This window comes from Heptranchias perlo, chromosome 35, assembly GCF_035084215.1.
Source record: "Heptranchias perlo isolate sHepPer1 chromosome 35, sHepPer1.hap1, whole genome shotgun sequence".
NCBI lineage: Eukaryota > Metazoa > Chordata > Chondrichthyes > Hexanchiformes > Hexanchidae > Heptranchias > Heptranchias perlo.
In genome coordinates this window covers 5,905,879-5,918,579 of record NC_090359.1, presented here as the reverse complement: position 1 = coordinate 5,918,579, position 12,701 = coordinate 5,905,879, and the positions used below count along the sequence as shown (strand labels likewise).

The following is a 12,701-nucleotide window of genomic DNA, read 5'->3' as shown; positions in this document are numbered from 1 at the left end:
CTGTTTCTATTGGGCGGATGTCCGATTCGCACCAATGTTCATTTGCGCCTTGAAACCAGTCGATACATTTCGATCTGCGTGACCGCTCGACAGACAAACACGATGAAAGCAGGGCTGGCCTCTGGAAAGACAGCCGCCCGATTGTTCACGAATTTTACTTGTCGAATCTTGTGATCCAGGTGATGGTAACTGAAGAACTGGATTTTGTTTTGATGCTTTTTGGATTTTTTTCTTTCAGCAGTTGAGTTGCGTGACCGACGGGCAGCGCGACAGAGCTGCGAGTGGCGGTTGAGAGGTGCACATTTGGCAAGTTGGGGCGGCCCAGGAAGATCGGAAGTGTTCCGCCTTGATCTTAATAGTTCTGTTTAAACATGGGATTGAATCGAGTAGAGGATAAATGTAAAGAGCGCCTGTGGCGAAAAAGGAGCGATTGCAGGCCAAGAGCGAAAGGTGGTTCAGATTTTCGTGGCGCAGGAAGCTGTGTGCGGATAAGCCAGATTTTAAAGCGAGTGTGTCGGAAAGTAAAGAGCGATGTTGTGTGTGAGTAGAGCTCAAGAAAGTTGTGCTTGAAGCTGCGCCCTTGAGTAAAGTTTCAAGTTGTCAGGAAAAGGGCTATCGTGAAAGCTCAAAAATAAATCCAGAAACTGCTGGCAACACTCAGCAGGTCAGGTATTATCTGTGGACAGATACTCGCTTTACCGGGGCGTCATTGTGCACATTATTGATACTTCACGTTATTCACATCTAACACTCGCAACACCTCCGTGCACCAATTTTTCCTTGCTGATTTGAGCAGAGATCAGCGAGCAATGCAAAATTGATCTACCGTGGCTTCGGATTGGAGCGAGGCCCAAGACTTCTGGTTGAATTTCAGGAAGGAACCGACACATCAAACGGTAAATGCAATAATGGCGCGGATGAGATACAAAACCATGCGTGCAGAGCACAATGGATTAGGAATCCATCACCTCAAACACTCGGCCACCTCGTCGCATGAATATTGCTCAGAAAGCCCATTTATTTGATTCGTTCAATGGAAAATCCTCGAATCAAAGGTCAAAATGCAAGAAAACCACATTTCAATCACCAGATATCAGATTCTGAAGGCAGAGCTTTGACAGGTGTTAGCGTGGCCGAGCGGTCTTAGGCGCTGCATTCAGGCTCCAGTCTCTTCGGGGGCGTGGGTTCGAATCCCACCGCTGCCAGCGTGTAAAGTGCTTGCTATTTTTTCCTCATCACCAAACATCCTTCTTTTCCAAGCAGCACCGGGCGCGACATTGCTGTTGTTCGGGCATGACTGCCCCACCTGATGCGCTTCGCCTTGATCGTATCCACATCCATGCTCTGCGTTGAGGTCGCAGTTTGTTCGGTTTGAATACGAGCTACAGTATAGTTTCGATTACCTCTTTTGTTCTCTACCACATACACCAATAGAATGCAGCAAGAAATCAACATTTTGCACAAAAAAGAAATATTTTTTGTTGCTGACAAAAACCTAACCATTCCTTCAAATCCAGCACTCTCACATGCCTGTACTTGATGCTCCACAGTTCAAACTGGCCTGTTTTCCCCACTTCTTCTTCCTTCCACAGCCAATATGCCGCCTTTCCTTTCTTCCTTCCACTTCATGGAAACATTCCTGCTGCATTGCCGACTCCAGCATTCACTTTCATGATCTCACGCCTTGAAGTTTGTTCTGCTGCGAACACTGTTTCTATTGGGCGGATGTCCGATTCGCACCAATGTTCATTTGCGCCTTGAAACCAGTCGATACATTTCGATCTGCGTGACCGCTCGACAGACAAACACGATGAAAGCAGGGCTGGCCTCTGGAAAGACAGCCGCCCGATTGTTCACGAATTTTACTTGTCGAATCTTGTGATCCAGGTGATGGTAACTGAAGAACTGGATTTTGTTTTGATGCTTTTTGGATTTTTTTCTTTCAGCAGTTGAGTTGCGTGACCGACGGGCAGCGCGACAGAGCTGCGAGTGGCGGTTGAGAGGTGCACATTTGGCAAGTTGGGGCAGCCCAGGAAGATCGGAAGTGTTCCGCCTTGATCTTAATAGTTCTGTTTAAACATGGGATTGAATCGAGTAGAGGATAAATGTAAAGAGCGCCTGTGGCGAAAAAGGAGCGATTGCAGGCCAAGAGCGAAAGGTGGTTCAGATTTTCGTGGCGCAGGAAGCTGTGTGCGGATAAGCCAGATTTTAAAGCGAGTGTGTCGGAAAGTAAAGAGCGATGTTGTGTGTGAGTAGAGCTCAAGAAAGTTGTGCTTGAAGCTGCGCCCTTGAGTAAAGTTTCAAGTTGTCAGGAAAAGGGCTATCGTGAAAGCTCAAAAATAAATCCAGAAACTGCTGGCAACACTCAGCAGGTCAGGTATTATCTGTGGACAGATACTCGCTTTACCGGGGCGTCATTGTGCACTTTATTGATACTTCACGTTATTCACATCTAACACTCGCAACACCTCCGTGCACCAATTTTTCCTTGCTGATTTGAGCAGAGATCAGCGAGCAATGCAAAATTCATCCACCGTGGCTTCGGATTGGAGCGAGGCCCAAGACTTCTGGTTGAATTTCAGGAAGGAACCGACATATCAAACGGTAAATGCAATAATGGCGCGGATGAGATACAAAACCATGCGTGCAGAGCACAATGGATTAGGAATCCATCACCTCAAACACTCGGCCACCTCGTCGCATGAATATTGCTCAGAAAGCCCATTTATTTGATTCGTTCAATGGAAAATCCTCGACTCAAAGGTCAAAATGCAAGAAAACCACATTTCAATCACCAGTTATCAAATTCTGAAGGCACAGCTTTGACAGGTGGTAGCGTGGCCGAGCGGTCTAAGGCGCTGGATTAAGGCTCCAGTCTCTTCGGGGGCGTGGGTTCGAATCCCACCGTTGCCAGCGTCAAAGTGCTTGCTATTTTTTCCTCATCACCAAACATCCTTCTTTTCCAAGCATCACCAGGCGGGACATTGCTGTTGTTCGGGCATGACTGCCCCACCTGATGCGCTTCGCCTTGATCGTATCCTCGTCCATGCTCTGCGTTGAGGTCGCAGTTTGTTCGGTTTGAATACGAGCTACAGTATAGTTTCGATTACCTCTTTTGTTCTCTACCACATACACCAATAGAATGCAGCAAGAAATCAATCTTTTGCACAAAAAAGAAATATTTTTTGTTGCTGACAAAAACCTAACCATTCCTTCAAATCCAGCACTCTCACATGCCTGTACTTGATGCTCCACAGTTCAAACTGGCCTGTTTTCCCCACTTCTTCTTCCTTCCACAGCCAATATGCCGCCTTTCCTTTCTTCCATCCACTTCATGGAAACATTCCTGCTGCATTGCCGACTCCAGCATTCACTTTCATGATCTCACGCCTTGAAGTTTGTTCTGCTGCGAACACTGTTTCTATTGGGCGGATGTCCGATTCGCACCAATGTTCATTTGCGCCTTGAAACCAGTCGATACATTTCGATCTGCGTGACCGCTCGACAGACAAACACGACGAAAGCAGGGCTGGCCTCTGGAAAGACAGCCGCCCGATTGTTCACGAATTTTACTTGTCGAATCTTGTGATCCAGGTGATGGTAACTGAAGAACTGGATTTTGTTTTGATGCTTTTTGGATTTTTTTCTTTCAGCAGTTGAGTTGCGTGACCGACGGGCAGCGCGACAGAGCTGCGAGTGGCGGTTGAGAGGTGCACATTTGGCAAGTTGGGGCGGCCCAGGAAGATCGGAAGTGTTCCGCCTTGATCTTAATAGTTCTGTTTCAACATGGGATTGAATCGAGTAGAGGATAAATGTAAAGAGCGCCTGTGGCGAAAAAGGAGCGATTGCAGGCCAAGAGCGAAAGGTGGTTCAGATTTTCGTGGCGCAGGAAGCTGTGTGCGGATAAGCCAGATTTTAAAGCGAGTGTGTCGGAAAGTAAAGAGCGATGTTGTGTGTGAGTAGAGCTCAAGAAAGTTGTGCTTGAAGCTGCGCCCTTGAGTAAAGTTTCAAGTTGTCAGGAAAAGGGCTATCGTGAAAGCTCAAAAATAAATCCAGAAACTGCTGGCAACACTCAGCAGGTCAGGTATTATCTGTGGACAGATACTCGCTTTACCGGGGCGTCATTGTGCACTTTCTTGATACTTCACGTTATTCACATCTAACACTCGCAACACCTCCGTGCTCCAATTTTTCCTTGCTGATTTGAGCAGAGATCAGCGAGCAATGCAAAATTGATCTACCGTGGCTTCGGATTGGAGCGAGGCCCAAGACTTCTGGTTGAATTTCAGGAAGGAACCGACATATCAAACGGTAAATGCAATAATGGCGCGGATGAGATACAAAACCATGCGTGCAGAGCACAATGGATTAGGAATCCATCACCTCAAACACTCGGCCACCTCGTCGCATGAATATTGCTCAGAAAGCCCATTTATTTGATTCGTTCAATGGAAAATCCTCGACTCAAAGGTCAAAATGCAAGAAAACCACATTTCAATCACCAGTTATCAGATTCTGAAGGCACAGCTTTGACAGGTGGTAGCGTGGCCGAGCGGTCTAAGGCGCTGGATTAAGGCTCCAGTCTCTTCGGGGGCGTGGGTTCGAATCCCACCGTTGCCAGCGTTAAAGTGCTTGCTATTTTTTCCTCATCACCAAACATCCTTCTTTTCCAAGCATCACCAGGCGGGACATTGCTGTTGTTCGGGCATGACTGCCCCACCTGATGCGCTTCGCCTTGATCGTATCCACATCCATGCTCTGCGTTGAGGTCGCAGTTTGTTCGGTTTGAATACGAGCTACAGTATAGTTTCGATTACCTCTTTTGTTCTCTACCACATACACCAATAGAATGCAGCAAGAAATCAATCTTTTGCACAAAAAAGAAATATTTTTTGTTGCTGACAAAAACCTAACCATTCCTTCAAATCCAGCACTCTCACATGCCTGTACTTGATGCTCCACAGTTCAAACCGGCCTGTTTTCCCCACTTCTTCTTCCTTCCACAGCCAATATGCCGCCTTTCCTTTCTTCCTTCCACTTCATGGAAACATTCCTGCTGCATTGCCGACTCCAGCATTCACTTTCATGATCTCACGCCTTGAAGTTTGTTCTGCTGCGAACACTGTTTCTATTGGGCGGATGTCCGATTCGCACCAATGTTCATTTGCGCCTTGAAACCAGTCGATACATTTCGATCTGCGTGACCGCTCGACAGACAAACACGATGAAAGCAGGGCTGGCCTCTGGAAAGACAGCCGCCCGATTGTTCACGAATTTTACTTGTCGAATCTTGTGATCCAGGTGATGGTAACTGAAGAACTGGATTTTGTTTTGATGCTTTTTGGATTTTTTTCTTTCAGCAGTTGAGTTGCGTGACCGACGGGCAGCGCGACAGAGCTGCGAGTGGCGGTTGAGAGGTGCACATTTGGCAAGTTGGGGCAGCCCAGGAAGATCGGAAGTGTTCCGCCTTGATCTTAATAGTTCTGTTTAAACATGGGATTGAATCGAGTAGAGGATAAATGTAAAGAGCGCCTGTGGCGAAAAAGGAGCGATTGCAGGCCAAGAGCGAAAGGTGGTTCAGATTTTCGTGGCGCAGGAAGCTGTGTGCGGATAAGCCAGATTTTAAAGCGAGTGTGTCGGAAAGTAAAGAGCGATGTTGTGTGTGAGTAGAGCTCAAGAAAGTTGTGCTTGAAGCTGCGCCCTTGAGTAAAGTTTCAAGTTGTCAGGAAAAGGGCTATCGTGAAAGCTCAAAAATAAATCCAGAAACTGCTGGCAACACTCAGCAGGTCAGGTATTATCTGTGGACAGATACTCGCTTTACCGGGGCGTCATTGTGCACATTATTGATACTTCACGTTATTCACATCTAACACTCGCAACACCTCCGTGCACCAATTTTTCCTTGCTGATTTGAGCAGAGATCAGCGAGCAATGCAAAATTGATCTACCGTGGCTTCGGATTGGAGCGAGGCCCAAGACTTCTGGTTGAATTTCAGGAAGGAACCGACACATCAAACGGTAAATGCAATAATGGCGCGGATGAGATACAAAACCATGCGTGCAGAGCACAATGGATTAGGAATCCATCACCTCAAACACTCGGCCACCTCGTCGCATGAATATTGCTCAGAAAGCCCATTTATTTGATTCGTTCAATGGAAAATCCTCGACTCAAAGGTCAAAATGCAAGAAAACCACATTTCAATCACCAGTTATCAAATTCTGAAGGCACAGCTTTGACAGGTGGTAGCGTGGCCGAGCGGTCTAAGGCGCTGGATTAAGGCTCCAGTCTCTTCGGGGGCGTGGGTTCGAATCCCACCGTTGCCAGCGTCAAAGTGCTTGCTATTTTTTCCTCATCACCAAACATCCTTCTTTTCCAAGCATCACCAGGCGGGACATTGCTGTTGTTCGGGCATGACTGCCCCACCTGATGCGCTTCGCCTTGATCGTATCCTCGTCCATGCTCTGCGTTGAGGTCGCAGTTTGTTCGGTTTGAATACGAGCTACAGTATAGTTTCGATTACCTCTTTTGGTCTCTACCACATACACCAATAGAATGCAGCAAGAAATCAATCTTTTGCACAAAAAAGAAATATTTTTTGTTGCTGGCAAAAACCTAACCATTCCTTCAAATCCAGCACGCTCACATGCCTGTACTTGATGCTCCTCAGTTCAAACTGGCCTGTTTTCCCCACTTTTTCTTCCTTCCACAGCCAATATGCCGCCTTTCCTTTCTTCCTTCCACTTCATGGAAACTTTCCTGCGGCATTGCCGACTCCAGCATTCACTTTCATGATCGCACGCCTTCAAGTTTGTTCTGCTGCGACCACTGTTTCTATTGGGCAGATGTCCGATTCGCACCAATGTTCATTTGCGCCTTGAAACCAGTCGATACATTTCGATCTGCGTGACCGCTCGACAGACAAACACGATGAAAGCAGGGCTGGCCTCTGGAAAGACAGCCGCCCGATTGTTCACGAATTTTACTTGTCGAATCTTGTGATCCAGGTGATGGTAACTGAAGAACTGGATTTTGTTTTGATGCTTTTTGGATTTTTTTCTTTCAGCAGTTGAGTTGCGTGACCGACGGGCAGCGCGACAGAGCTGCGAGTGGCGGTTGAGAGGTGCACATTTGGCAAGTTGGGGCAGCCCAGGAAGATCGGAAGTGTTCCGCCTTGATCTTAATAGTTCTGTTTAAACATGGGATTGAATCGAGTAGAGGATAAATGTAAAGAGCGCCTGTGGCGAAAAAGGAGCGATTGCAGGCCAAGAGCGAAAGGTGGTTCAGATTTTCGTGGCGCAGGAAGCTGTGTGCGGATAAGCCAGATTTTAAAGCGAGTGTGTCGGAAAGTAAAGAGCGATGTTGTGTGTGAGTAGAGCTCAAGAAAGTTGTGCATGAAGCTGCGCCCTTGAGTAAAGTTTCAAGTTGTCAGGAAAAGGGCTATCGTGAAAGCTCAAAAATAAATCCAGAAACTGCTGGCAACACTCAGCAGGTCAGGTATTATCTGTGGACAGATACTCGCTTTACCGGGGCGTCATTGTGCACTTTCTTGATACTTCACGTTATTCACATCTAACACTCGCAACACCTCCGTGCTCCAATTTTTCCTTGCTGATTTGAGCAGAGATCAGCGAGCAATGCAAAATTGATCTACCGTGGCTTCGGATTGGAGCGAGGCCCAAGACTTCTGGTTGAATTTCAGGAAGGAACCGACACATCAAACGGTAAATGCAATAATGGCGCGGATGAGATACAAAACCATGCGTGCAGAGCACAATGGATTAGGAATCCATCACCTCAAACACTCGGCCACCTCGTCGCATGAATATTGCTCAGAAAGCCCATTGATTTGATTCGTTCAATGGAAAATCCTCGAATCAAAGGTCAAAATGCAAGAAAACCACATTTCAATCACCAGATATCAGATTCTGAAGGCAGAGCTTTGACAGGTGTTAGCGTGGCCGAGCGGTCTTAGGCGATTCATTCAGGCTCCAGTCTCTTCGGGGGCGTGGGTTCGAATCCCACCGCTGCCAGCGTGTATAGTGCTTGCTATTTTTTCCTCATCACCAAACATCCTTCTTTTCCAAGCAGCACCGGGCGCGACATTGCTGTTGTTCGGGCATGACTGCCCCACCTGATGCGCTTCGCCTTGATCGTATCCTCGTCCATGCTCTGCGTTGAGGTCGCAGTTTGTTCGGTTTGAATACGAGCTACAGTATAGTTTCGATTACCTCTTTTGTTCTCTACCACATACACTAATAGAATGCAGCAAGAAATCAATCTTTTGCACAAAAAAGAAATATTTTTTGTTGCTGGCAAAAACCTAACCATTCCTTCAAATCCAGCACTCTCACATGCCTGTACTTGATGCTCCACAGTTCAAACTGGCCTGTTTTCCCCACTTTTTCTTCCTTCCACAGCCAATATGCCGCCTTTCCTTTCTTCCTTCCACTTCATGGAAACTTTCCTGCGGCATTGCCGACTCCAGCATTCACTTTCATGATCGCACGCCTTCAAGTTTTTTCTGCTGCGACCACTGTTTCTATTGGGCAGATGTCCGATTCGCACCAATGTTCATTTGCGCCTTGAAACCAGTCGATACATTTCGATCTGCGTGACCGCTCGACAGACAAACACGATGAAAGCAGGGCTGGCCTCTGGAAAGACAGCCGCCCGATTGTTCAGGAATTTTACTTGTCGAATCTTGTGATCCAGGTGATGGTAACTGAAGAACTGGATTTTGTTTTGATGCTTTTTGGATTTTTTTCTTTCAGCAGTTGAGTTGCGTGACCGACGGGCAGCGCGACAGAGCTGCGAGTGGCGGTTGAGAGGTGCACATTTGGCAAGTTGGGGCGGCCCAGGAAGATCGGAAGTGTTCCTTCTTGATCTTAATAGTTCTGTTTCAACATGGGATTGAATCGAGTAGAGGATAAATGTAAAGAGCGCCTGTGGCGAAAAAGGAGCGATTGCAGGCCAAGAGCGAAAGGTGGTTCAGATTTTCGTGGCGCAGGAAGCTGTGTGCGGATAAGCCAGATTTTAAAGCGAGTGTGTCGGAAAGTAAAGAGCGATGTTGTGTGTGAGTAGAGCTCAAGAAAGTTGTGCTTGAAGCTGCGCCCTTGAGTAAACTTTCAAGTTGTCAGGAAAATGGCTATCGTGAAAGCTCAAAAATAAATCCAGAAACTGCTGGCAACACTCAGCAGGTCAGGTATTATCTGTGGACAGATACTCGCTTTACCGGGGCGTCATTGTGCACTTTCTTGATACTTCACGTTATTCACATCTAACACTCGCAACACCTCCGTGCTCCAATTTTTCCTTGCTGATTTGAGCAGAGATCAGCGAGCAATGCAAAATTGATCTACCGTGGCTTCGGATTGGAGCGAGGCCCAAGACTTCTGGTTGAATTTCAGGAAGGAACCGAAATATCAAACGGTAAATGCAATAATGGCGCGGATGAGATACAAACCATGCGTGCAGAGCACAATGGATTAGGAATCCATCACCTCAAACACTCGGCCACCTCGTCGCATGAATATTGCTCAGAAAGCCCATTTATTTGATTCGTTCAATGGAAAATCCTCGACTCAAAGGTCAAAATGCAAGAAAACCACATTTCAATCACCAGTTATCAGATTCTGAAGGCACAGCTTTGACAGGTGGTAGCGTGGCCGAGCGGTCTAAGGCGCTGGATTAAGGCTCCAGTCTCTTCGGGGGCGTGGGTTCGAATCCCACCGTTGCCAGCGTCAAAGTGCTTGCTATTTTTTCCTCATCACCAAACATCCTTCTTTTCCAAGCATCACCAGGCGGGACATTGCTGTTGTTCGGGCATGACTGCCCCACCTGATGCGCTTCGCCTTGATCGTATCCACATCCATGCTCTGCGTTGAGGTCGCAGTTTGTTCGGTTTGAATACGAGCTGCAGTATAGTTTCGATTACCTCTTTTGTTCTCTACCACATACACCAATAGAATGCAGCAAGAAATCAACATTTTGCACAAAAAAGAAATATTTTTTGTTGCTGACAAAAACCTAACCATTCCTTCAAATCCAGCACTCTCACATGCCTGTACTTGATGCTCCACAGTTCAAACTGGCCTGTTTTCCCCACTTCTTCTTCCTTCCACAGCCAATATGCCGCCTTTCCTTTCTTCCTTCCACTTCATGGAAACATTCCTGCTGCATTGCCGACTCCAGCATTCACTTTCATGATCTCACGCCTTGAAGTTTGTTCTGCTGCGAACACTGTTTCTATTGGGCGGATGTCCGATTCGCACCAATGTTCATTTGCGCCTTGAAACCAGTCGATACATTTCGATCTGCGTGACCGCTCGACAGACAAACACGATGAAAGCAGGGCTGGCCTCTGGAAAGACAGCCGCCCGATTGTTCACGAATTTTACTTGTCGAATCTTGTGATCCAGGTGATGGTAACTGAAGAACTGGATTTTGTTTTGATGCTTTTTGGATTTTTTTCTTTCAGCAGTTGAGTTGCGTGACCGACGGGCAGCGCGACAGAGCTGCGAGTGGCGGTTGAGAGGTGCACATTTGGCAAGTTGGGGCGGCCCAGGAAGATCGGAAGTGTTCCGCCTTGATCTTAATAGTTCTGTTTTAACATGGGATTGAATCGAGTAGAGGATAAATGTAAAGAGCGCCTGTGGCGAAAAAGGAGCGATTGCAGGCCAAGAGCGAAAGGTGGTTCAGATTTTCGTGGCGCAGGAAGCTGTGTGCGGATAAGCCAGATTTTAAAGCGAGTGTGTCGGAAAGTAAAGAGCGATGTTGTGTGTGAGTAGAGCTCAAGAAAGTTGTGCTTGAAGCTGCGCCCTTGAGTAAAGTTTCAAGTTGTCAGGAAAAGGGCTATCGTGAAAGCTCAAAAATAAATCCAGAAACTGCTGGCAACACTCAGCAGGTCAGGTATTATCTGTGGACAGATACTCGCTTTACCGGGGCGTCATTGTGCACATTATTGATACTTCACGTTATTCACATCTAACACTCGCAACACCTCCGTGCACCAATTTTTCCTTGCTGATTTGAGCAGAGATCAGCGAGCAATGCAAAATTGATCTACCGTGGCTTCGGATTGGAGCGAGGCCCAAGACTTCTGGTTGAATTTCAGGAAGGAACCGACACATCAAACGGTAAATGCAATAATGGCGCGGATGAGATACAAAACCATGCGTGCAGAGCACAATGGATTAGGAATCCATCACCTCAAACACTCGGCCACCTCGTCGCATGAATATTGCTCAGAAAGCCCATTTATTTGATTCGTTCAATGGAAAATCCTCGAATCAAAGGTCAAAATGCAAGAAAACCACATTTCAATCACCAGATATCAGATTCTGAAGGCAGAGCTTTGACAGGTGTTAGCGTGGCCGAGCGGTGTTAGGCGATTCATTCAGGCTCCAGTCTCTTCGGGGGCGTAGGTTCGAATCCCACCGCTGCCAGCGTGTAAAGTGCTTGCTATTTTTTCCTCATCACCAAACATCCTTCTTTTCCAAGCAGCACCGGGCGCGACATTGCTGTTGTTCTGGCATGACTGCCCCACCTGATGCGCTTCGCCTTGATCGTATCCTCGTCCATGCTCTGCGTTGAGGTCGCAGTTTGTTCGGTTTGAATACGAGCTACAGTATAGTTTCGATTACCTCTTTTGTTCTCTACCACATACACTAATAGAATGCAGCAAGAAATCAATCTTTTGCACAAAAAAGAAATATTTTTTGTTGCTGGCAAAAACCTAACCATTCCTTCAAATCCAGCACGCTCACATGCCTGTACTTGATGCTCCACAGTTCAAACTGGCCTGTTTTCCCCACTTTTTCTTCCTTCCACAGCCAATATGCCGCCTTTCCTTTCTTCCTTCCACTTCATGGAAACTTTCCTGCGGCATTGCCGACTCCAGCATTCACTTTCATGATCGCACGCCTTCAAGTTTGTTCTGCTGCGACCACTGTTTCTATTGGGCAGATGTCCGATTCGCACCAATGTTCATTTGCTCCTTGAAACCAGTCGATACATTTCGATCTGCGTGACCGCTCGACAGACAAACACGATGAAAGCAGGGCTGGCCTCTGGAACGACAGCCGCCCGATTGTTCACGAATATTACTTGTCGAATCTTGTGATCCAGGTGATGGTAACTGAAGAACTGGATTTTGTTTTGATGCTTTTTGGATTTTTTCTTTCAGCAGTTGAGTTGCGTGACCGACGGGCAGCGCAACAGAGCTGCGAGTGGCGGTTGAGAGGTGCACATTTGGCAAGTTGGGGCGGCCCAGGAAGATCGGACGTGTTCCGCCTTGATCTTAATAGTTCTGTTTAAACATGGGATTGAATCGAGTAGAGGATAAATGTAAAGAGCGCCTGTGGCGAAAAAGGAGCGATTGCAGGCCAAGAGCGAAAGGTGTTTCAAATTTTCGTGGCGCAGGAAGCTGTGTGCGGATAAGCCAGATTTTAAAGCGAGTGTGTCGGAAAGCAAAGAGCGATGTTGTGTGTGAGGAGAGCTCAAGAAAGTTGTGCTTGAAGCTGCGCCCTTGAGTAAAGTTTCAAGTTGTCAGGAAAAGGGCTATCGTGAAAGCTCAAAAATAAATCCAGAAACTGCTGGCAACACTCAGCAGGTCAGGTATTATCTGTGGACAGATACTCGCTTTACCGGGGCGTCATTGTGCACTTTCTTGATACTTCACGTTATTCACATCTAACAC

The 12,701-nt window shown here is 47.0% G+C and overlaps 4 non-coding genes across 4 annotated transcripts; all 4 read left to right on the top strand.

Annotated features, from left to right (window-relative positions):
- The first annotated feature begins 2,831 nt into the window (after nt 1–2,831).
- trnal-aag (transfer RNA leucine (anticodon AAG)) lies at nt 2,832–2,913 on the top strand. The gene has a single exon. It is a non-coding gene; the product is annotated as a tRNA-Leu (tRNA).
- Nucleotides 2,914–4,538: 1,625 nt separating this feature from the next.
- trnal-aag (transfer RNA leucine (anticodon AAG)) lies at nt 4,539–4,620 on the top strand. Its single transcript has one exon. It is a non-coding gene; the product is annotated as a tRNA-Leu (tRNA).
- A 1,625-nt stretch (nt 4,621–6,245) lies between these two features.
- trnal-aag (transfer RNA leucine (anticodon AAG)) lies at nt 6,246–6,327 on the top strand. Its single transcript has one exon. It is a non-coding gene; the product is annotated as a tRNA-Leu (tRNA).
- Nucleotides 6,328–9,659: 3,332 nt separating this feature from the next.
- Nucleotides 9,660–9,741, top strand: trnal-aag (transfer RNA leucine (anticodon AAG)). Its single transcript has one exon. It is a non-coding gene; the product is annotated as a tRNA-Leu (tRNA).
- Nucleotides 9,742–12,701: the final 2,960 nt, after the last annotated feature.